The 24,598-nt window shown below is 36.7% G+C and overlaps 1 pseudogene; it reads right to left on the reverse strand.

Moving 5' to 3' along the window:
* Positions 1-9,029: 9,029 nt before the first annotated feature.
* Positions 9,030-9,554, reverse strand: LOC149211276 (putative mitochondrial import inner membrane translocase subunit TIM21 pseudogene; annotated as a pseudogene).
* Between the last annotated feature and the right edge of the window lie 15,044 nt (positions 9,555-24,598).

The following is a 24,598-nucleotide window of genomic DNA, read 5'->3' on the forward strand; positions in this document are numbered from 1 at the left end:
ACAAATATTTAGTTTTTTCGTGCTGAATAAAATAAATAAAATTATTTCCTTAAACCACAAACAAAATTTAATGTAAAATCCTTCAATTCAGTGGATAAGAAAAAAACTGCTCCGGGAGTGCTTGCAGCTTGTCAAAGAAAATGTCAATTTATTTCCTTAAACCACAAACAAAAATTTCATTTAAAATCCTTCAATTCAGTGGATAAGAAGAGTCGCCTTAAACTCGCGGCTTCCCTCAAAGAATATGTCAAATCTGCAAAATGTATGAAACCCAAATTAGATCCTTCAAGAATTATTTATTTATTTATTTTATGAATGAAAACCCAGAAAAAAATTGATTTAAAAGCAAGGAAAAATCCTCTTTTGCTAGATCTGAGCCTCAGAATGAAGACGGCCCACCCAAAGAAAAATTAATAAATCTTTCCAAAAACGAGTTAGGAAAAAGGGTTGAAACTCTTTAAAACCCAAGCATGGAGGAGAATGAGGGTTTTATGGCTAGAGAGATTCGATTTCTCAAGCAAACCCACCTTGGAAAAAAATTATATGGAAAATCCCAAACGAAATCCTCCAAGCCAAGCTAGCTCTGCAAGAAATGACCAGGAAACCCTTAAAGAAATATATACAACGAAATACATATGTGGTAGATTTGTATAAAATATTTACAAATAATTTACAACTTTACGAGCAATGAGCTCTAATTTGTTAAATCTATTCAATAAAGCACGTTAGAATAAGAGAAATTAGAAGATAATTTTTATTTTTATTTTTATTTTTTTTTTAGAAAATGGCAAGAAATCTCCTTTAAATTTTCAAATGATAAATCTTTGAGAAATCACACTATGGATTCTTAGCTCTTATGCCCTGAGTGGTTGGTTGATTCAAACAAGAATGTCCCCAATTGCCCAAGATTTGATCAAACAAAATAGTTTCTACACACTTTCGAAAAATATCTTAGATCCATAGGTATTGGATGGCACAATGAGAAGGAAGTCTAGTGGTTCAAACAAGGATCCATTAGTCTATCTAATCTAAAGTGTTTCCCCAATCCAAATAATGGTGCAAAGTAACTATACACCAATAAATCTAAAAAGCAATGGAAATAACAAGTAAAAACACTAGTAGAATAATTAAGCACAACATATCAGAATTATATTACCATAATAGACTGAAGAATAACACCATAGCTTTGCCCCCAAAGACTTTCTTTTATTACTAAAGAAAATATTACAAATCCAACAGAGCTTCCTTAGCCAATAGCTTGATTACAATGTGTTCAAATGAAGAGCCTTGAGCTTAATTTATAGAAAAATGAGAGATCCAGGTCCCTTTCCAAGTGAAAACTGCTAGGTCCAAGAAGTTGCACAAATTTGACTTGACCCTGGAATAAAACAACTAGTTGGAAACTCAATCCATGTCAAAACAATCCTGTCCCTTGATCTGGAGGAAAAAATTTGAATTCCTTGAAGATGGAACTGATCTTGGACCAAAAAAAAAAAAATTTCTCGAAATTTTCTCCTTAAATCTAACCACCTTGAACCAGAAAAATTTTATTTTCCTTAAATAAATTATTTTTCTAGCCCAACAAATTTTTATGAGATTTTTCCTTGCTTCATTTGTGGAGATTCTTTTTTTGGAAAGTGCACATCATTTTTTTAATATTTTTTCACATGGAGAAAAAATTATTTTTCTCTCATGTTAATTTTCTAACCATTTTCTAGCTAATTATTTTGTCATTATTTGTCAGAAAATAAAAATAATGACTCTAGAGGGGTTTAAACATATTTTTCCACCCTCAAAGTGTGTCTAGATAGAAATTTTATGGGTTAAGGTGTAATTTTAAATGCTCATACCCCTAGAACATCTATAGACATCATTTTCTTACATCTTTACATCAAATATTACATAAAAATCTCATTTAGAAGGGGGAATTTTGACAATTAAAAATAAACCTCTAGACACAACCAAATTCTGAATTGTAACCTTCTACAATTCAGAATTGTGACTTCAGGCCCTCCATTTGGAAAATTGACTAAACTGAGAGGGGGAGTGAATCAGTTTAGTGCATTCATTGACAAACTTTATTTTTCTTTTCAATATTTGCCTAAACTATTAAATGAGCATCATAACACTTTATGAACAACAGATTTAATATATAAAAAAACATGTAATATGTAAACTACAACATCAAATCAACACGTGAAAGCAACACATACGGACACCATATATAAGTGGAAACCCATAAGGGATAAAACCATGAATTTGTTATTGTTGTGATGCAAAGGAAAGCTCCTACTTCCTCTATTACAACAGCGCTTTGGAGAATCCAACCTCTCTGATATTCTGCAAGCTACAACTTGTTGGGAAACTCTTACTCACACTTACATCAATTTTATGTATGCTACAACCCATAAGAGGCTTCTACCTCAACGGGCTCCAACCTGTTCTTTTTCAAGCTACAACTTGAAAGGAGACTACAATCCCCTGATACATGAAAATTTCATTATACTGGTTTACATGTGTTAGAAAATTATATATTACGGAGCAATGGAACACATAAAATATTGCAGAAATATAAACACAGAAAACGCACAAAAACAAGAGAGACACAGATATACGTGGTTCACCCAGTTTGGGCTACGTCCACCCCGAACAGCCAGTCCTTCCTTTCTATTATCTAGCAAAATGAAGAGACACAACCTACAGCAAATCCGCTGTAATATCCTCTGTTTTCTCTCACAGTCTCACCTCTCTGTTTCTCGCTCACAGAATACACATCTATCACTCAGCCTCAAATACAATACCCTCATACAAAGAGAGGGGTTGCCTTCTAGGGCAAAAAACCCTACACTAAACATAAGTTCTACCGTCAGATCATCCGCCTAATGAACGGCCTAAATCTTTACATCTAACTGCTCAAGATACAAATCTTCAGCTGCTACAAGACTTAAAATAGTTTTGATTGAAGTCATTTTAACAACAGGAGAAAATATTTCATCAAAATCAATACCTTTCTTCTGTGCAAACCCCTTCACCACAAGTCTAGCTTTATACCTCTATTTTCCTCCATCTTCTTCCTTCAGCCTGTAAACCCATTTATTCTTCAATGTAGTTTTTCCTACAGGCAAGCTGACTAAATCCCAAGTCTGGTTATGCATTAAGGAGTCCATCTCTTCTTCCATGGCTACCTCCCACTTCTTCCTGCTTTCAACCTGCATTGCTTCTTCATAACATTCGGGTTCACCGGAATCAGTCAGCAATAAATAATATAATGAAGGAGAGTATCGTTCAGGGGGTCTACTTATCCTGGTAGATCTTCTAACACCACTTTCAGGTGTTTCGGGTGCCTATTGTTGTTGTGGTGGTTGTTGTTGTTGTGGTTGTTGATTATTATTATTTTCAGGCACCTTTACTTTTTCAGTGATTTCATCAAAAACTGCATATTCCTTGTTTTCCTTTTCCTGTTTCTTTTCCTACAACTGATTCTTATACAAGACCTTTTCATTGAATATTACACCTCTGCTCCTAATGATTTTGTGATTTTCGTAATCATATAAGCGATAACCAAAATCATTAACACCATATCCAATAAAGGTACATTTCTTTGACTTTGCCTCAAGCTTTGTTCTATTTTCTTTATCAATATGGACAAAGGCCTCACAACCAAAAGGCTTTAAAATAGAGTAGTTTACCTTTTTACCTGTCCATGCTTCCTCTAGAACACCACCATCCAAGGAACTTGAAGGCCCTCTGTTTATTAGATAAACAGCAGTATCTACAGCATCTGCCCAAAACTGTAAAGGCAATCCTGCATGCAATCTCATGCACCTTGCACGCTCCATGATTGTTCTGTTCATCCTTTCTGACACACCATTTTCTTGTGGTGTTCTTGGAACTGTCTTCTCTCTGCGAATTCCATGCTCTAAACAATACCTATCAAACTCTTTGTTGCAATATTCACCTCCATTGTCTGATCTAAGACACTTCAATTTCTTTCCTGTCTCAATCTCAACCAAAGCTTTCCATTTCTTGAAAGTATCAAATACATCAGATTTATTCTTAATACAATAAATCCAAGTTTTTCTAGTTGCATCATCAATAAAAGTAACATAATAACGAGAGCCACCAAGAGATGATACCTGAGCAGGTCCCCATACATCTGTATGCACAAGCTCTAATTTTTCATTCTTCTTTTCTTTCCCAACTCTGAGAAATCTGACTCTCTTCTGTTTTCCATAAATGCAATTCTCACAGAAGTCCAAATCAACATTCTTCAAACCCGGCAACAAATTCCTTGAGTGAAGAATCTTCATCCCCTTTTCACTCATGTGTCCGAGCCTATGATGCCATAATGTTGCATCTGCTCCTTTGGAAGTTAAAGCATTAACAGAGTTAGAAATACCATTGCATAAATACAATGTACCAACCTTTTCGCCTTTTGCTATTACCAGGGCTCCTTTGGTGACCTTCCAAGCTTTATCTGTGAAAGTTGTCACACAACCTTCACCGCCTAACTGCCCTGTTGAAATCAGATTTTTCTTTAGATCTGGAACATGCCTTACCTCCTTTAATAGCCATTGGTTTCCATTCTGCTGTTTTACAAGAACCTTACCCATTCCAACGATTTTACAGGGTTTATCATCACCCAGACGAACTTGTCCAAAATCTCCTTGAACATAGTCATGAAAGTATTTCTTATCAGGTGTGGCTTGGAATGAAGCCCATGAATCTACCACCCAGGAATCAGTAATATTTTCAAAAGAAAGAATCAAAGCATCTTGTAACACCTCACCTGTCACATTTGCTTCATGATTGTTTTCTTGCTGTGCATCTCCTTCTTTTCCCTTCCGAGATCTACAGTCTTTCTTTAGGTGTCCTTTCTTTCCACATTTCCAGCACACTATCCCCGATCTGGACTTGGATCTGCCTTTCCTTGATTTACTGTGATATCCTGAGCTCTTTCCTCTTTCCATTTTTCTTCCTCTAGACTCTGCACTCAAAGCATTTCCCGATGTCTCACCGGAGCTTTTCCGTCGCATTTCCTCGCTAAGGATAGCACCGACAACATCATCAAACTTTAAAGTACTAGATCCAGAAACGGAGTTACTAATGGCCATTACCAAACCATTCCAACTTTCTGGTAATGAGCACAAGAATAACAGAGCTCTAACTTCATCATCAAAGTTTACCCCTACAGAACTTAACTGACTTGTAACTGTATTAAAATCATTTAAATGGTTTGCAACAGATCCACCTTCCGACATATTCATATTAAATAACCGTTTCATAAGAAATACCTTGTTTGAGGCCGAGGGTTTTTCATATAGTTTCGACAACGTCTGCATCAAACCCTCTGTCGTGGTTTCCTTCGAAATATTGAAGGCGACTGACGCAGCAAGGCACAACCGTATTGTTCCGAGTGCCTTTCTATCGAGAAGGTTCCATTCTTCGTCTTTCATACCCGTCGGCATCTTTGTTTTTCCACCCAATGGTAGGTATAGATCTTTCTGATACAGATAATCTTCCATCTGCATCTTCCACAGCGAGAAGTTTTGGCCGTTAAATTTCTCGACCCTAAACTTACCATCTTCCGCTATTGCTCCCACTCGAACCAGGAACCCTTCTTTCCTGCGAGTTTATCAGCCAAATAGACCTTCGGCTCTGATACCAGTTGTTAGAAAATTATATATTACGGAGCAATGGAACACATAAAATATCGCAGAAATATAAACACAGAAAACGTACAAAAACAAGAGAGACACAGATATACGTGGTTCACCCAGTTTGGGCTACGTCCACCCCGAACAGCCAGTCCTTCCTTTCTATTATCCAGCAAAATGAAGAGACACAACCTACAGCAAATCCGTTGTAATATCCTCTATTTTCTCTCACAGTCTCACCTCTCTGTTTCTCGCTCACAGAATACACATCTATCACTCAGCCTCAAATACAATACCCTCATACAAAGAGAGGGGTTGCCTTCTAGGGCAAAAAACCCTAAACTAAACATAAGTTCTACCGTCAGATCATCTGCCTAATGAACGGCCCAGATTGACTAGAAATTACTATACTTTTACAAGGCAATTTTACAGTTGTTTTTAGCTTCGGGGGCGCTGCCCCCGAAACCCCCCGCCAGGGGGGGGGCTCCCAAAGGTCGCAGCCGCCCCCCACTGGACCCCCCTGCAGCGAACATTTTACGGGCGGCGTTGCCGCCCCCATTTCGAACTGGGGTCCTATGTGGCGATACCTTTGAATATAGAAGATAATCAGGCTCCACACCCAACAACATGCTCTTCAGCTTTGCTTACTTTCATCTCTGTCTCTACCTCTTCTTCCTTTATTATGCTCCATATTAGTTCATCTTCTCCTTTCTCCTTGTATCAGGCAACTCATAACAACTCTTTTGGTTCTTTCACACACACTCTCTAGCATTTTAGCCTTGAATCCAAAAACACATATTTTATAAAGATAGTTTGTTGGTTGTTATTATTCCATGCAATAATATGGAATGAACAATTTTTCTTCTTTGCATTCCAAGGTTGTATATTCATTTTCAAACTCTTTCAAATTTTGAATATTAAAAATACATAAAATGAATTTCAAAACATGCATTAATATAGTCCACCTTTAAAGATTACAACAACCAAACTCCTCTTGCATCACAACATTTTAAGCACCTCTAATTAGTCTTTAATTAGCTTTTAATCAGCGTTACACAATGCACAAATCAATCATCAAATAAGCCTTCAAATCTGCAACATAACATTTTCCATTAGCTTGCATCACAACTTCTTCATGCATCACAAGAAGTAACTGCAACATCAACTCAATAAGAAGTAAATCAGCCCAACCATCATATGCACACAATATACCTCTACAACATAACCAACTCAACAACATAGCAATCAACTCAACATGCAATCACAACATATGCAAGTAAGCTCTAATAAGCCTCATATTCGGCTCCTTCACCTCCTCAACTACTTCAACAACTTACTTTTCTTTTGCAACATACATCAGTTATCTCTTACAAGGATAACAAGGATCACAACATCATAATATGGCTACATAAGCATAACAGTACATGCATCAACACAAGCATGCCATCGACAATACATGTTCAATCATTCATACATTAACTAGCCATTTTATATCATACTTTGTTTCTCCTTTGTCATCAATGACGACTATGACAACAATCTCCCCCTTTGGTATTGATGGCAACACTATGATCATCTCCCTTTTGTCCTAAGAAACATTTCTCCATCATTTTTTCTTGCCTCCCCCTTTGACATCAATGCAAGGGGATTTGATTTACGATGAAAATCAACAAGAAGGGGTCTATCTTGACATACGATGTTTACACAAGCTTCAATAAAAAAAATGGTCATAATCATTGAGAGAAAATTGACCTGGCAATATTCCTTGAATAGAATCTTCAGTCTCATGGTTCAAATTCAATCACTTCTCCTACTATGTGCTTGCTTTATATTCTACTCTTCTATTAGGTGTTTGCTTTATATTCTGCGCTTCTGGTAGTCTAGCCTTGCCAAGGTATTCCCAAACTGCTCCTCAAATTATATATAGATTCAGGACTTTCTTTTATAATGTTAACTACTTTCATGTGTAACAAGTTCACTATTAAAAAAAAAATGGGCATTCCACCTACAAATCCATTATAGAGCTCCAAAAATGTCCATTCCATTTAGATCTACAATCATTAGAGAAATTTTGAGGTCTAAAATGGGCCTCCTAAGGAATATTATAAATAAATAGTGGAAATAATATAATAAGATTAGATTACCTCATCAAGTTTTCGAAAAAAAAAAAAAAAAAACAAAACAAAACAAAAAACAAAAAACTACTTTTTCAACTCATATTTTCAACTTATCTCCCTATGATTTTACTCAAATTTCGAGCGGGAGCACTCGTTGGATGCAAAAATTAATTTTTCATCCAAGAATTAGCCATGTTTCATACTTTCGATGGACCCCACTAGACGAAAAATGAAATACATGAAAAAACTTTATTGCAAACACGTTTTTTCATGTATTTCAGATTTTTCGTCTAGCATCAGGGGAATTTTGAGGTCTAAAATGGGTCTCCTAAGAAAAATGTATAACCAAAATAAACTTTATAAAAACTAATAGGATTCAAGATTGTGATGTCAACCATGTGGGTGATTCACCATTTTTTGAGTAAAAAAATAAAAAGATTAAAAAATAATAAAACAACAAAACTATTTTTTCTACACATATTTTCAACTTATCTTCCTAAGGATTTACTCAAATTTAGAGCGGGAGTACTCGTTGGATGCAAAATTTATTTCCTCATCCAAGGAGTATCCATGTTGCGTACTTTCGATGGACCCTGCAATCACATTTTTCATGTATTTCTCATTTTTCATGTAGTAGGTTCCATCGAAAGTATGGAAAATGGGTACTCCTTGGATTGGGAATCAAATTATGTATCCAACGAGTGTTTCTGCTCGAAATTTGAGTGAACCCATAGTGAGATAAGTTGAAAATACGAGTTGAAAAAATAGTTTTTTTCTTTTTTCCCTCTAAATTTTGATGATGTGATCTAATTTTATTTTATTGTTTCCACTATTATTTATAATTTGCTTAGGAGGCTCATTTTAGACCTCAAAATTCCCTTAATGTAGGGTTCATCGAAATTATGCAACATGGGTGCTCCTGGGATGCAAAATTAAATTCCACATCCAACTAGTGCTCACTTGAAATTTGAGTAAAATCATAGGGAGATAAGTTGAAAAAATGATGAATTAGACCCCAAGGTTGACATCATCATATTGAATCCTATTAGTTCCTATAAAGTTGATTTTGTTTGTACACTTTCGTTTTTGGGCCCATTTTTTACCTCAAAATTTCTCTAATGAGAAACTAAAGTAAACATTGTAAGATTGAATATAAATGTACATCCACAATCAAAACTTAACTTATCCTTCACAATAAACAAAGATTATTTTTAGTATCTAAGTTCTCGTGCATAAATTATAACTAACTCAATCCCTAATGCTCTAAAAACGAGTTATGTCTGAAAGATTTTCCATGTGGACCACAAATGTAAAATTTCATATCTCCATGTTCAATTCCATCTTTATCAGTCCATGTTCTATTTGGAATATGTTGGCGAGCAACCCGATTCCTATTCTCTTCACCAATTCCAGTGATGGGAGATCTTGTTCACACTTTAACCTGGCTAGCCTGCTACACTCTTTCCAAAGCCTTTCCAAATATCTTGTAATCCTTATGTTCAAAAATAAGCTCTTTAAATACAACATATGTAGCAGTACCGACAATCACCAACCCGACAAACATAACAAACCATAGGAAGCACCTTCCACAAATGTAATAGAATTCAATGGAGTTTGGTCTGTGAGAGGATAAAAAGGGTCCTCTTATGTAGTATTATCTTTGTTATGTCTCTCTTATTCAGTTAGTTGATAGGATTGTGTGTGAACTAGAAGTAAGGCAATGAACAGAGCATGAAATCATCTAGTGCATTCCATATAACTTTGAGCATATGAGTTCCATGTGCAGTTAGTATGACATGAAATTAAAGAGGAAGGCCATTCCCTTGTCAACACAGACTTTGTAACTAAGGTGACCAAAATGTTGTTGTGCATGCATGTTGGATGCATCAATTTTATAGTGTCACGTGTCTAAGGACAATTGTTATCTTATCTTTTTATCAACACATGTCACAGGGACAATGGAAGGAATGGTGAGGTGTGTCTCCTTAAACGTAATACACTCATAATTCTTGTCTATGCCATTGTGGTAAACAAGAGGTAGGATACTAGCATGCTAAATGACGTCTCTAGAAAGGTCGCCTAGTTGTCACTCCACTTTCCTTCAACGATAATCTACCTTCCATCTTCTCCTTATATACTTGGTTCCCAACACCATTCACCTTCACTCAGCTGGGGCAAACAAGAAGTTGTGTATTGCCACCACTTTACTATTGTATGTTGGAAATTGTCTTTGGAGTAACTGCGGAAGCACTATCGACAACAATTAAGGTCATATTTCCTACTCAAACCATGCGAGTTCCCGCACACCCGACAAGTGCGTGAGCTGAGTCCATAGCTCTTGGGGTGAGAATTCCACACTGTAGAGTGGCCCATCTTCACTACAAGTGCAATAGAATCGACTATGCCACCTCTGTGTTTTAAAATATTGTAGGCACCCAAACATAGATTTGTCTAATAGTGGCTAATTTACTATATGTTCAACACACAACCATGTATGTGATATTTTTAGCCATACAATAGAATAATATACTTGGAATCACGTGATATAAATATATATTCATGTCACCAATTAAAAGCCTTTGAACCCACACGATACTTGACATGTGGACGCAAAAACATTTAAATGGGAGTTTTTCTTTTTACTTACTTGTAACTTTATTCAATCTTCTAATAAATTTTGTTGCTTCTTCGTCAAAGTCTAAGCATGAACACTCATTGTATTTTGTAGACTTGTTTGCTTTGAATGTTGCATCTCTGGTCACTGACTTTCCTTTTGAAATTCTCATCTCGTATGTTGTCAAGGAACTAAGTAGTTGATCCCTTATTAGTGTCTCAAAGTTGGTTGTTTCTTCAATTGTTGATACCTTGGGATTAAACTTGGTAGGTAGAGATATTAGTACCTTTTGAACCATTGTAGCCTCTTTAATATTCTCACCTAGTCCCAACATGACATTAACTATTTCATCTACTCTAAGGAAAAGCTTGTCTATGTATTTGTCATCATTCATTTTTAAATATTCAAACTACATTTTATACACTTGTAATTTAGCTTATTTCACTTTTCTATCTCCTTCATACATATTAAGTAGTTTTTCCCACATTTCTTTCATTGTCTTATAGTGCATTACTTTAATAAACTATGATTCAGCTAATCCATTCAGAATTGCATTCATAGCTTTAGCATTACATGTAAATTCAAGTTTGTGGTCCTTTGAACCTATAATAGGTGGTTCTTCATAACCATTCTCCACTACAACCCACACATCTACACCAAGTGACATTAGGTGTGTCTTCATCCTAATTTTCCAGAAAGCATAATTTGTACCACTGAACAAGGGTGTTTTATTTTTTGAACATCCTTCTTGACTAGTCATTCTTATGCCCTAGATCTTCCTTCCAGCAGTTAAGTTGAGACATGAGGAACTAGCTCTGATACCAATTGATAAATACTCTGGAAATTACTAAGAAAGGGGAGGAGGGGTGAATCAGTGATTGTATCTTTTCAATTAATCAATTCAACTTAATTTCCTTTTTCAAGTATTTTTTTTGCATTTAATGGCTTATGTATATGTTCATCTTTTAATTGTTTATTTTGTAGTTACCCAAGAGATATTTGTATATATAAACAAAATTCAAAAACATTCACACAAATGAGAAATTCAACGTGCAACACATGAAGATATCAAATGTAAGTGGACACCCATAAAGAGAGAAAACCACGAATTATTGGTTGAAGTGATGTGAAGGCGCTCTTACTCCCTTATTACATCATATTTTTTGTAAGATCCAACCTACAAGAGGTTGCTACCTCAATTCTTCTGCAAACTTCAACTTGTAAGGAAGCTCCAACTCCCACAAATTTTCTATAGGCTACAACCCACAAGAGCTTGCTATCTCAATAGACTCCAACCTATTTTTTATCAAACTACAAATTGAAAGGAAACTACAATCCCCCTAATCAAATTACAAATCAGAATTGCTAGTTAACTGGTCTTTGTATATGTTCTGAAATTAGTTTATGTTCTCTTTTATGGTGTTTATCACTTCTGCGTCTCTTCTTCAAGTCTGCTCCACTTCTGCGTCTTTCTTACTTTCTCTTTTCTCCTTGTTGGGTTATTCAAGAACTCTCATGCAAATGTTCAATTCACAAAAAACTTATTCTCATTCAACAATGCATCTTTTATAAGCATGGCTCTTGACTATTTTCATTCTATGCAGGAATTCGAAATGAGGAGTTGTCTCTTGGTATTCCAAGATTATTTGCATCTCACCTCTTCATTTTTAACTAAGTCTCAAATTAAGACAAATTTGCTTTGTATTGTTTGTACATCTAAAAAATCATAATCAAGCATTAATTATTGCAAACAAGGCTCAAATGGACAAATATGTCATAATGCAAACTAGTTGAAAATAAGGTGGATCATTGTCTAGGGTAACATAGTTTACATAAAAGATTACCTGTGTTATAACGTTTTTTCTGAGAGCAACAAGAGTGTTACTGTTATAAAAAGGCCAAAAATATAAATTATTTTGTACAATTGATTTTGTTCAATAAAAGAAATATGTTATTCAGCGTTTGTTCTCTGGTTCTCTAGTTCTTCAAGTTTGTTCTTTGGTTCTTATGTGTCATCTCTGTTGAAATGTTGTTATCATTGATGTCAACCCAAGCAGCACCAAAAGTTGCCCCGCCTTTTTTCAACCAAAATGACATGACAAATCATGGTTTTTCGAGTCCAGATCATTTTTGTTGAATTCTCCTCTTCGCGTTGATTCTTGTGGTATGTGGCACGCCACAAAAGCTGTTGGGTGTGGAGCCTGATTATCCTCTGTATTCAAAGGTTTCAGCCAAATGTATACCCCAAGAAGACTGTACACCCCTCCACACGAGGGGACTTGTCCGGCCAGCGGTCCCCCCGCGGGAGTTCGGAGGCAGCACCCCCGAAGCTAAAAATAGATGTAAAATTTCCTTGTAAAAGTCTAGTAATTTCTAGTCAATCTGGGCCGTTCATTAGGCGGATGATCTGACGGTAGAAGTTATGTTTTTTTAGGGTTTTTTGCCTTAGAAGGCAACCCCTTACTATATATGAGGGAATTGTATTGCGTCTATGTATATTTGTATTCTGAGTGAGGAAGAGAGAGGAGATTGAGAGTGAAAAGGGTGTTACAACGGATCTGCTATAGGTTGTATCTCTTCAGTTTACTGGATAATATAAAAGGAATGACTGATTGTTTCTCCGTGGACGTAGCCCAAACTAGGTGAACCACGTATATCTGTGTCTCTCTTGTTTTATGCATTTTCTGTGTTTATATTTCTACAATATTTTATGTGTTCCATTGCTCTATAATATATAATTTTCTAACAAAAGCATTCACGGTTTGGGAGTTATGCTTGTTTGAAAATGAAGCCCCCAAGTTGTGGGCATAAACCCCAAAAGGTGGTGATGTGGTAGCATCTCTTTGGCCAAGACACATGTTCAAGCAATAAAGTTCTTCTCCAAATATTGAAATAATCCTATTCATGGAAAAGGCTTATTTTTTAAGGTTTCTCAAATTTATTTTAAATCAAAATTTCAAAAAGGGGTTTTGGGTTCTAAATTTTGACTCCAAGCCAATTTTGAATTGAATTTATTTATGATGCAAATAATAAAATCCGTCCAACGACTCACCTAGTGGAAGCCCTCTTAATCCAAAAGATAAACCATTTAAAGGCTTCAATTAGCCCTCATCAAGTAAGCATTTTTGAATGAACATCTCTTGTGATCAAGCTCTACAATCATACTCGGCCCTGTGGAGAAAAGGCAAATCAAACGAGAGGCTTGGATTGTGGTTTTGTTTTGGATCTTGGCTATTGGAATTCATTGCTTATTCTTCGTAGGTCTGTTAAGACATTCAGCCTTGCTTTTGAAGAATATCGAGGTTTGTAGGAGCTCTAAACCTTGTCCCTATCTGAAGCATACAAGAGGGATTCGTTGGAACAACTATTTCTGAGGCTATGCACCTTGTTTTCTATGGATTTCTAGATTAGCGAAAGAGTTTTAAACTTCTTTGCGACTTCTTTGGTACAGAACTATTGACAAGGCCTCTTAGCCTTCCAAGAGAAAACCAAATTACTCACAGTGTTGGTCATATCTGAAGCACTATAATTCAAATTAGTCTTTATTTCCTTAGGCCCTAGACCAACTACTGAAGGGATCACGTGAAGAAGTTGTTAGCCTTCATATCATTGATGATAGCTTTGGAACCAATGAAGTAGAAAAGTTTGACTAAATCTGAAGCAAAGCCTTAATGATATCTTATGTTGCCTAATCAACTAGTCCGTTGTGGCAACCTTAAGAGCAGCAAAGAAAGTTTTTGAGTGAAGAAGCAAGAAGGCATATGCATTCATTGTTTCAGAGTTTCGAACATCAAACTAATTAGACCACGACATATGTTTATGACCTTCATTCATTGATATCACGGCTTATTTCTTGTGGTAAAGGAACCAGGCATGCCAGTTATTATGGTCTATGCAATTTAATGATCTCTATCTATCAATACTTGGAGCAATGATACATCTCAAGTTGCTCGCACAGTTTTTAACTTGGTGATATACTATTTAAGTATGTGCACATATCATTGTTGCCCTAAACAAACAAGGGTTTTTAAGTAGGATCTAAAGTATACATTCACTTCAGCAGTAAGGAATTTAATTGTAGTAGTCAATAGTAGTATGGCTTCATCTTTAAGTCCTTGATGCAGTGAACGATTTCTTATTTGATATAGGCAGTAGTTAGATCATTCGCAGCAGTAAGGATCAAGTGCAGTCATGAGGGTTTCATGTGAACATTACATTAATGAAGGTTTTTGAAGGACAGAAGTACATTGGAATTCTCTTTTGAAGAGAGACAAAGTTGGAGCCTGGATTATATAGGAGAATTGGAGTTTTCTTTTGACCAAGTTGGTGCTTCGATTTGTTAAGACGACTGGAGTCCTCATTTTGATCAAAGTTGGTGCTTGGATTTGTGATAAGAATTGGAGTCCTCATTCAAGGTTAGAGCCTTGAAGAAGTCGAGGATTCTATTGTACAATTTCGAGCCTAAATTTTTGTAGAAGAGGATTGGAGTCCTCACGATCAAGATCAATAAAATTATTTGTGTTCTATTTCTTGTGTTCTATTTTTTGTGTTCTAGTTTCACTTGTGATAAAAAAAACTTAACTATCATAATATAACAATTGAAATAAATATTGATTTACCCCCTCCCCCAGTATTTCCGACAATTACACATTTATTTACTCGAAAGCTTACACAGATTTTGATTCTTAATTATATCCCTAAAAGATAGAAGATTTGTGTTCATGTTAAGAACATATCGAACATTATTTAAGTTATAACATTATCGAAAGTATTGTCCAATATGACATTAACATTATTGAAATTACAACATTATGGCAGGTATTGTCCAATATGACTTGGACATTCCTTCATTCACTAATATAACATGTACAGCCATCATACAAAGAACCAAATTCATTGTGACTCTTATTTCTTATCAAATCTATATACCATTTTTTGTGACATGTAATGGCAAGATGAACCTGAGTCATAATGCTAGGTTGTCTCTTGCAATGTCCAAGCTTGCTACGATAATAACATTCAAATTTAGATCTCTTGGATGCATTGTTAACATTGTTCTAATAACATTCAAATTTAGATCTCTTGGATGCATTGTTAACATTGTTCTATTCGACTTTGCCTTTGAAACATGCACTAAATGTACCTTTTGTAGTGGATGAGGTTGATGTTTCAATCTAATCTAGTCCTCGAGTCTCCTCAGTAGATGCAATGATTCAACAAACGAATCAAAGGCAAAAAGGTTTGCATCACCAAAGCAACCATATCTTCATCATCCATTCTTCTCAATATCAGATATTTTAGCACTAAGATCGTTCAACTCCAACAAATATTCAGAGACTAATCCTCCTCCTTGCAACTTGGTGGAAAACAAAATATTTTCCAAACACAATGCCCAACTTACTTTTGATGCTTCATACTTCTTCTTGAACGTCATCACAATATAGATGTTATAGTGGCGTATCTTACTTCTAGAACTAATGTTTCTACAACTAACAGTTTGAAAAACAATAAAGCTTCTTTATGTCATTTATCGGTCTTCATGATCATTTGTTGGCATCTATTCTTTATCTAAGACGATTTGATCAAAATTTCGAAACTCACTAATGATAGCATGTTATGACTTCACAAACTATAATTCTCCTTAATAAAATTTCCAGACTCCAAGAAGATTAAACGATGAAAACTGGCCATTATTAAGCACTCAATCAAAATAATACACCATGAAAGTCATTAAATCTGAAGACTACAAATTAACGAGGCTTACCTTCTTGATTTGGGTTTCCTTCACGGCAACTAAAAAATATTAATGGTAGGAAAGGGATCTTTCTTTCTTTCACCAAGCAATTACACAACCAATATGACATTTGTTTGCACAAATTCTTAGATGCATCCTACACTTTCCACCCATGTATTCCAAGAAGACTCATCCATTCACTGTGTTCAAGGGTACCACCATGCAAATTTGAACTTCCATGTATTATCACCAACCTCTATCTACCTAAATGTGGCTTGCAAAATCAGGCTGCTCGTTCGAGACATTTCACCATCTATATTTCGAGTCATTTGGATTGACTCAAATTCACAGATATCTCAATAAACATGGTTGCTGACATTAATGTGACATTGCTCGCTTACAATGCCTATGGAATTTTAATACCAATTGGAAAACTGAGGAAAAGGACCCTGACAACTAAGATGCCATTAAGTTCAACAGTACGTTATTTGATGGGCACACCAAAGAAATTTGATTATGCTGATAGAGCGGTGATAGAGAATGCAAGAGCATGCTATCCGATTGAATGTGTTGACCACTACGTGTCAACAACCCATAGCAGTACACCCATTTTTTCGCAAAAGCGATAACGCATGATCAACGTGTCTGTGTCGTACAACTATCATCATCAGCATGATCATCATGTTATATTGTAAACTCTTTCTGCATATGTAAAATGTAAATAATCTCAGTAGGCCTGTGTCGTGTATGTAATTGCCTAGATAAACCTACTGTTCTATGGACGATCTATATTCTGGGAGATTTTTTGTCTCACCATTCCATTCACGGATGGTCGGCAGAGTTTTCCTTCAGCCTTACCCCAAAGACGGAATGGATTTTGTCACCGAGAGCTTAGGCGAGTCCTAGTCTTCCAGATCGAGTCTATGTAAAAATGATTTGAGAATAATCTTAATTATTTGGTTAGGTTATTTTATTACAAATTGTTTGGTCTACTAGATTATATTTGTGTCGCAAAAATAGGTAGTCTGTGAAGGTCTATTTCAAATGGTTTTTCCCCCTTGTGATGTAAAAGATTATGAAAATCATAATGTGAAGTGTCCTGAGGGTTGGAACAATGATTATCTCCTCATAGGTTAATTAAATTTTCTAGTCAAAAATTAATTAAAATCCTAAGCTAGAAATTTAATTAATTCTAGGTCTTAAATAAATTTAAATTCTCCAAAGGCAAAATTTGTTGGTCCTTAAAAATCAAAATTTGAAAGGTCCCTGCACTAAGGTAAATTTATTATTTTGCTAAATTTTAAGCCTTTGGTCCATGGGGTTAAGTTAAAGTCAAAATTTTGAGGAAATTAATTCAAAATTTTAATTTTTGAATTAATTAAAATGCATTTAATTAAAAAATTCAAGTTTCCTCAAAAATTTAAAATTTCAACGAATGAGATTAAAAGAAATTTTGATCCTCATCAACGGTCGAGATTGCTTTGATGAGGATCACTCGAACTAACCATTGGAATATTTATCTTTAAATAGGGGGTTGTCAGTCAATGGATCCGATCTTTGAATCGTGTACTAAGCTCTCAAGCTCTCTTGTATACTTTTTTGAATTAATGCAAAAGTCTTTGGGGTTTCAACGTATTGTAGTGTTCTTCTTGAATTTATGGTGACATTGTTTTAATTTCTGCTTAATATTATATGAAAACTATCAATCAATAACTTTCTTAGAATAATCTGAATACAAGTATCTTATTCAGTTTGTTGGATCTAGGGTAGCATTTTTAATTTTGACTGAAGTAGCAGGTATCTCTATTTCTTCATAATTTTATTGTTGTTCTATTTCTCTACTTGATTTGAGGTTGATTTAATATTTGCAGAAGATCTATCAGGTTCTCATTGATCGTTTGAGGATAGTTCTTGGTTGGACCAGCAAACTCTCAACACATATTTTCTTAAGAGCCTACTCCATATAAGCCTCAGGATCTATCTAACGATAATCTTTTTTCTGCATGGTGTTTTCGAGCTAGTACCTCTCTAAAATTTAAAAAAAAAAAAAAAAAAATTGTCGAAATTTTGATAGATCTGACTATTAAGAGTCTTAGATTATCAGATCTGGGAGTGGAGTTGGACTCATACTCCTCAGATCTGATAGATCTGTAAATTATTCGTATAGATCTGTAAATTATTTGTATAGAACTGTTATTTACTTGTGTAAATCTGAAATTTTATAACATGATTTTAAATTTTAACACTTGGGTTTTTTCGATTTTCTCTAGTTTTGTACATATTGGATACCGGGTTTTTCTCTTTTCACTTGTGTAGGAATAGATCTATGAAATCAACCAAGAAAATCTTCAGATCTGAGCTAGATCTAGACCTTGGAGGGCAAGATCTGGGATCAAAGATTGTGTGCAGGCATAGATCTAAAATTTTATCCAAAAAAGTCTTCACATTTGGGCCAGATATAGACCCTGGAGGGCAAGATCTGGACTCAAAAATTTGTTTGCAGGAGCAGCCATTAAAGATTTTGCAATAAATTTGAAAATCTAAAGCAAAATAATTTTTTCAGAACAAGGGTTTCAAGTTTTGGGGCTCCTAAGCCCAGATATGCCTTCTCCTAGCCCAACGCTAGTTCTATTGACTCCGTGTTAGCTCTCATTAGCCCTAGATTCCCCTTGCTCCATTTCTGATTTGAATATTTAATTTTTTGAAGCTAATCATTGGTGGGTTTTTGCAGAAAATTTGGTAAAAATTTGTGTTTCAGGTATTGAAATTTTTTTTGGCAACTTGGACAAGTGATCTTCAAGGCCTAGGGCATAAGGTTTGATCTCTAAACCATATTTTTTCCTCACTATTTGCTACAGCGATCATATACCTTTCTAATAATGGTGAAAAACACATCTAAGTGGTTTAAAATTAACCAAAAAAAATTGCTAAATACACTAACAAGTCATTTATGTTTGATATGTATCAAGAATTTGGCCTAGATCTACATTTTGGGTGACTGTTATCTCTGAATAATTCTATTTCTGAAGTCTGAAATATAACAGTGGCAAAATTTCATGTCGGTTAGCCTAAAATCAATTCCTAAGTTATCTAATACATTAAGGAATTAATTTCTTGAGTTGCGCATTCATCATTAGGCTTATTTCATGTTTTAATTGTTCACTGTAATAAATATATCAGATTTGATATAATTCTGGAAATCACATCATAACACGCTGAAAATTTTTAATATTCATGTGGGCAAGTTTGGAAAAAATTCGGTAAATTTTTGGCATAAAGATATCATTGATAGCTTACTGTTTTCATTGTCATATTGTTGCTGTTATAAAGTTTTCCTCACTGTTGTCCTAAAAACTAATTTATGAAAATTAGGTATTATGTCATGGAATTGTGATAAAATGCATATCTTTTGTTTCATAACCTGAGTATTTTTCGAGCATCTTATATTAATTTGTGAAAACACTTTTGTTCTCTTTGAGCTATAATTGCATTTGAAAAAATCTAGAAGATTTGAAATAATCTTGTGGTCTAATTGTGATATTGCTAAGAAGTTTATCTTTCAATCTTTGTCTATGGAAGTGAACATTCATTTTGACAATTAAGGGCTTTGATATATAACTTTGAATCAGATTGTAGCATAAGCACTTTTCATCCTTGAATCTAACTTCATCTCATCTTTTGGTGCATTTGCATATAAATTAGCTTTGCATATAAAATTTACTTCCAAGCATAAGCTTGGTCGATAGAGACAGATATTCATTCATCTTTGCTTGAAAACCCTGTTTTAAGTAGTACTTAAAACGATGACCTTGCAGTCGTCAGAGCCACAACTCTCTACAACGCGGGAGGCACCAGGTGATCCGGATTTAAACAGGAACGCAACAAATTATAGATATAATCATACATACAGAGATGCAGCAAAAATAATACTTCATTTCATTACTATAAAACACTGAAATATGCTTACAAACAGAAATGGGTATAAACTAGCTAAGGCTATGGTAGCTTATCTCTGAGAAGAGATGTGGCAGCGACATGCCTCTGAATTGTCTTACAATGAGGCTCAAAGGCCTATTTATTGTTGAGAAACAATGGAAAACCCTAAACATCCAAAAACGTAACCCTAGGAGATGAAACGCCAAACTGTGGGCCCCGTTTGGGTAAATTGGTACATCAACTTCCCGGGGTCGTAAATTTGGCATACAATCTCCGTTTGACGCGCACAATACCTCGCTAGAAAGATCTATCCGAGGACTACAACTTGGGAAGAGCAACATCGATCAATGGATCATGGACCCATCTTGCTCCCAATTTTCCCAAAAAACCTCGTTTAGGACCTCAAAATGGCTCTGGAAGTTCAGGACCCGAAAAACTGCTAAAAAAAGTAAATTGTGCTACAAATAAGGACACTGAAAAACTGACAGAGACAGTTGTAGGGGTCCAAGTGTGATAGGTGGGTGGCCACCAACATCCACCTGGATCATTCCTCCCCCCTTAGGAAGCGATGGTCCCCATTGCATTGAGTTCCTCCATGCGATGAGGAAACTTCCGCTGAACTTGGTCCCTGGTGAGCTGTTCTGTAACATCTGATGTGTCAAGTAATGGTGGGAAGCTTGGTCGAGGGCAGTCCACATTGAACACTCGGTGCAAGCAAAGAAATGGGGGAATATTTTTCTCCAAAGCATTGTTTCCGACAACCTTGATACTAGTGTAAGGACCATATCAGAGTGGTCTGAGCTTCTGATGGGCTCTTGTAAGGCGTTATTTCTGCGGATGCAACCAGACTTTGTTGCCCACTGGAAACTTGTTTGGTCCCTGATGTTGATCATGTCGCTGCTTATACTTGGCATTTTCCAGAATGGAGCAGCGATATATCGAGTCGTTGAGTAGAGGTGCTCTAAGAGTCAGATCCACTGAATGCTTGACCTGATAGTGCAACGGTCTCCCTGTGGGTGGGAAGAAGATGTTCATGCCTGCTTTCATGACCATATCCATTTGTCGTTGCTGTTGCGTGGAGGAACCCTTCACGGGAGTCATGGATATGGCGACGATCTTCCCCTTACTTTGGGAGCGAACTAGACAGAAAATGAATTTCCTACTCTGGGAGATGAGCTTGTTGCCTTTCTTAGCAGAGATCAAAGAAGTGGCAGTAGGTAGGGCTACCTCCAATATCATGTATAATTAATTACCCAAAGAAATAATGATAACGTGAGGCCTTGACTCATACACAGCATGTCGCCTCCACAAGTATGGTTGGCCTAATAATACATCACAAACATCCAGAGGTGCAACACCACACAATACCTCATCTATGAAGGGCTTGATGTTGTAGGGAAGGCGACAATGTTGGCAAACTAGGAGATCTCGTCCTTAGTGAAGCCACCCGATACTGTACGACTGCGGGTGTGGTGTAGTCGGTAAGCCCAACCGCTTCACGACCTCTATTGAAATGAGGTTCTTTTGGCTCCCACTGTCAACAATGAATTACAGCGGCGAACCCTTCACCCACATCTATGAGTGGAAAAGACACTCCCCCTCCTCTAAATCTTCGGGCTCATTCTTCTGGATCTTGGCGGTGGCAACAATGGCGTTGGGCTCCACGTCAACGATTCGCTTCTCTTTGTCATTCCCCTTGTCGGGTTCTGACTCAGGGTCGGAACATGCCTCTGATTCAAAAGCCTTCATCTCGCCACCAGCCACTGCTTGGTCCAACGCTCACTTGCGTTATGAGTGGGGCTCTTATGGAACTCACACCACTTTCCTATGTCCTTCTTTGACTTCGTGGTGGTATTCTTTTCTTGCGGCTTCGACAGGTTGTCTTGGGTCACCCCGCTTTGGCTTTGTCCTTTGTTCTTCCAATTTGCAGATCCAAAGTCTCGCTTCTTTTGTTTAAACCTCTGCTCGATTTTGACAGTGTATCGGTACGCTGTGTCGAACGAGGAGATGTTCAAGAACTCCATCTCATCCTAGATGTACCTGTGTACGCAGTCGCAGTATTTGCGTACCAAATGCAGCTCAGAATCCTTGATACCCAACTGTGTGCGAAGGATATGAAAAATGTTTGTGAACTCCGACACATCTTGGTCCCTTCCCTGCCGCAGCGTAGTCCACTTTATGTATTTGTCCTCATAGCTTTTGACAGGGTAGTACTGCCTCCTTGATGGTATCCCGGAATGAATTCCAAGTGGGTGCCGCTGAAAATAGTGAGCCCGTACTTTCATCTTTCTACTCGCAGTAGGTTTCCCACCAGTCCTTGACGTGGGGGGCTGCTTTGAGGAGCAAAAATAATCTTTTTCCGACTGGAAAAATCATGAACAGAAAAATACCCTTTTAGCAGATTTAATCATTTATCTACGGCATCTGCGTCTATCTAACCCTCGAATATTAGGATTTCAAAATTAACTTGTACCTTAAAGGGTATGGTGTTTCCAGAGTAGTTGTTGGAAGTCGATGCGTCACCCCTAAGTAGCCACTGAAGGATCTGGGCAAAGTTTTCCATCATCACGTTCCTTTGTCGCTCGAGGGCTTTTTTGAGCAAGATTTTGATAGGATCTCCTGCCCCCTCGTCTTTTTTGTCTTCCGCCATGGGAAGCCGTCGGGATTTGTGACGCTGGTCTTGCAAAAGTTCGACCAGTTCAAGCCCTAACTCCTTATATCCCGACCTCATTGGGGACATGCAAAGAAAAACAGAGAAAGAGCAAATCACTCTAATACCACTGATCTGGATTTAAACAGAAACGCAACAAATTACAAATATAATCATACATACAGAGATGCAGCAGAAATAATACTTCATTTCATTACTGTAAAAAACTGAAATATGCTTACAAACAAAAATGGAAGTAAACTAGTGAGGGCGATGGTAGTTTATCTCTAAAAAGATATGTGGCGGCTACATGCTTCTGACCTATCTTACAATGAGGCTCGAAGACCTATTTATTGTTGAGAAACAATGGAAAACCCTAAACATCCAAAAACCTAACCCTAGGAGATGAAACGCCAAACTGTGGGACCCATTTAGGTAAATTGGTACATCAACTTCCCGGGGTCGTACCTTTGGCATACGATCTTCGTTTGACGCGCACAATACCTCATTAGAAAGATCTATCAGAGGACTACAACTTTGGAAAGAGCAATATCAGTCTCTCATTAGAAAGATCTATCCGAGGACTACAACTTTGAGAAGAGCAACATCAGTGTATGGAACCATGTTGCTCCCAGTTTTCCCAAGAAACGTCGTTTAGAGCCTCAAAACGGTTCCGGAAGTTCAGGCCCCGAAAAATAGTAAATTGTTCTACAAATAAGGAAACTGAAAAACTAACAAAGACAGTTGTGGGGGTCCAAGTGGAACAAGTGGGTGGCCACCAACATCCACCTGGATCACCAGGTATGTTAGACTTTCAGGAGAGGTATCGTTAATCACACCTTAGTGTGTTTCGCCTTATCTTCTCTCTGCCAATTACTACGAAATCAAGCTCAACACAGAAAAGATCGAAAGATTCACATTTAAGTAGGCTTTTAATTAAAATTAACCAAGATTCTTGCATCTCACATTAGCTTTAGGATCTGCATTTCATATAAGATCGTCATTCATCTAAGCAACAGTTGCTAATCAGTTATTTGGTCTTAATTTCCCTAGTAAGATCGTTGACTCCATAACACACTAGTATCAATCGTTTAAAATCTAATCAAATCCTATAAGTCTTGCTAAATCTTAATCAAGTACTTGATCGCTTCACTATGTCCCCCGAACTAGTTGGTTCCCAACTAGTTCTTCTTCATTCTATTTTTCCATAGGGGCCCCCTTAGCCTATTGTAGGGAGACAACTTAAACGAAGAGATTGGGGATCAAGGTGACAGCCCCCAATCTGAGGCGTTGTCGCAATGCCTAGACATTCTGTGTGACAACAGAGTGTATACCCAACGCAAAGACTTTGTGCACGAGTCCTCATCCCAAAACTTGCTGCCATGAAAGTGCTCACGCAATAGCGACGGGGTTCGCTATTTTCCTATCCCTCTCTGTGTTGGAATTTTTGGCATTCCTCTCTTTGTCATCTGCACTCATATTAATACAATCTGTAACAATTATCCTATATATTTCAACGAAGAATCGAATGGTTCGAGCTAGGTTCAAGCAAGCTAATGAAAATCACTCTAAATAAAATGTCTACAATCTTGTCACGATTTGATACTGTGAATGACGATTCAGTGATAGCATTAGTGTTTGGCACAACCAATGCTCAATGCATGGTAGGAAGATGCATAGAAAATTCCAAACGAAGTGCTATATGGGCACACTATTGCAATGACAACGTCCAACAAGGAAACCAACACTCATCTGGTAGCTAAATCTGGTCACTCTTCTCCCAGCAATGCTCAACCTTCTCGTCAAACATCTACACCAATATGCAGGCCTATCCTGACCATTGCGCCATTACTATTCCTGATTGACTCGTGACCATCCTTCTCCTGACTA

Source organism: Pinus tabuliformis, chromosome 1_2, assembly GCF_031772625.1.
Source record: "Pinus tabuliformis cultivar Carrire ecotype Pingquan chromosome 1_2, CPIR1, whole genome shotgun sequence".
Classification (NCBI taxonomy): Eukaryota; Viridiplantae; Streptophyta; class Pinopsida; order Pinales; family Pinaceae; genus Pinus; species Pinus tabuliformis.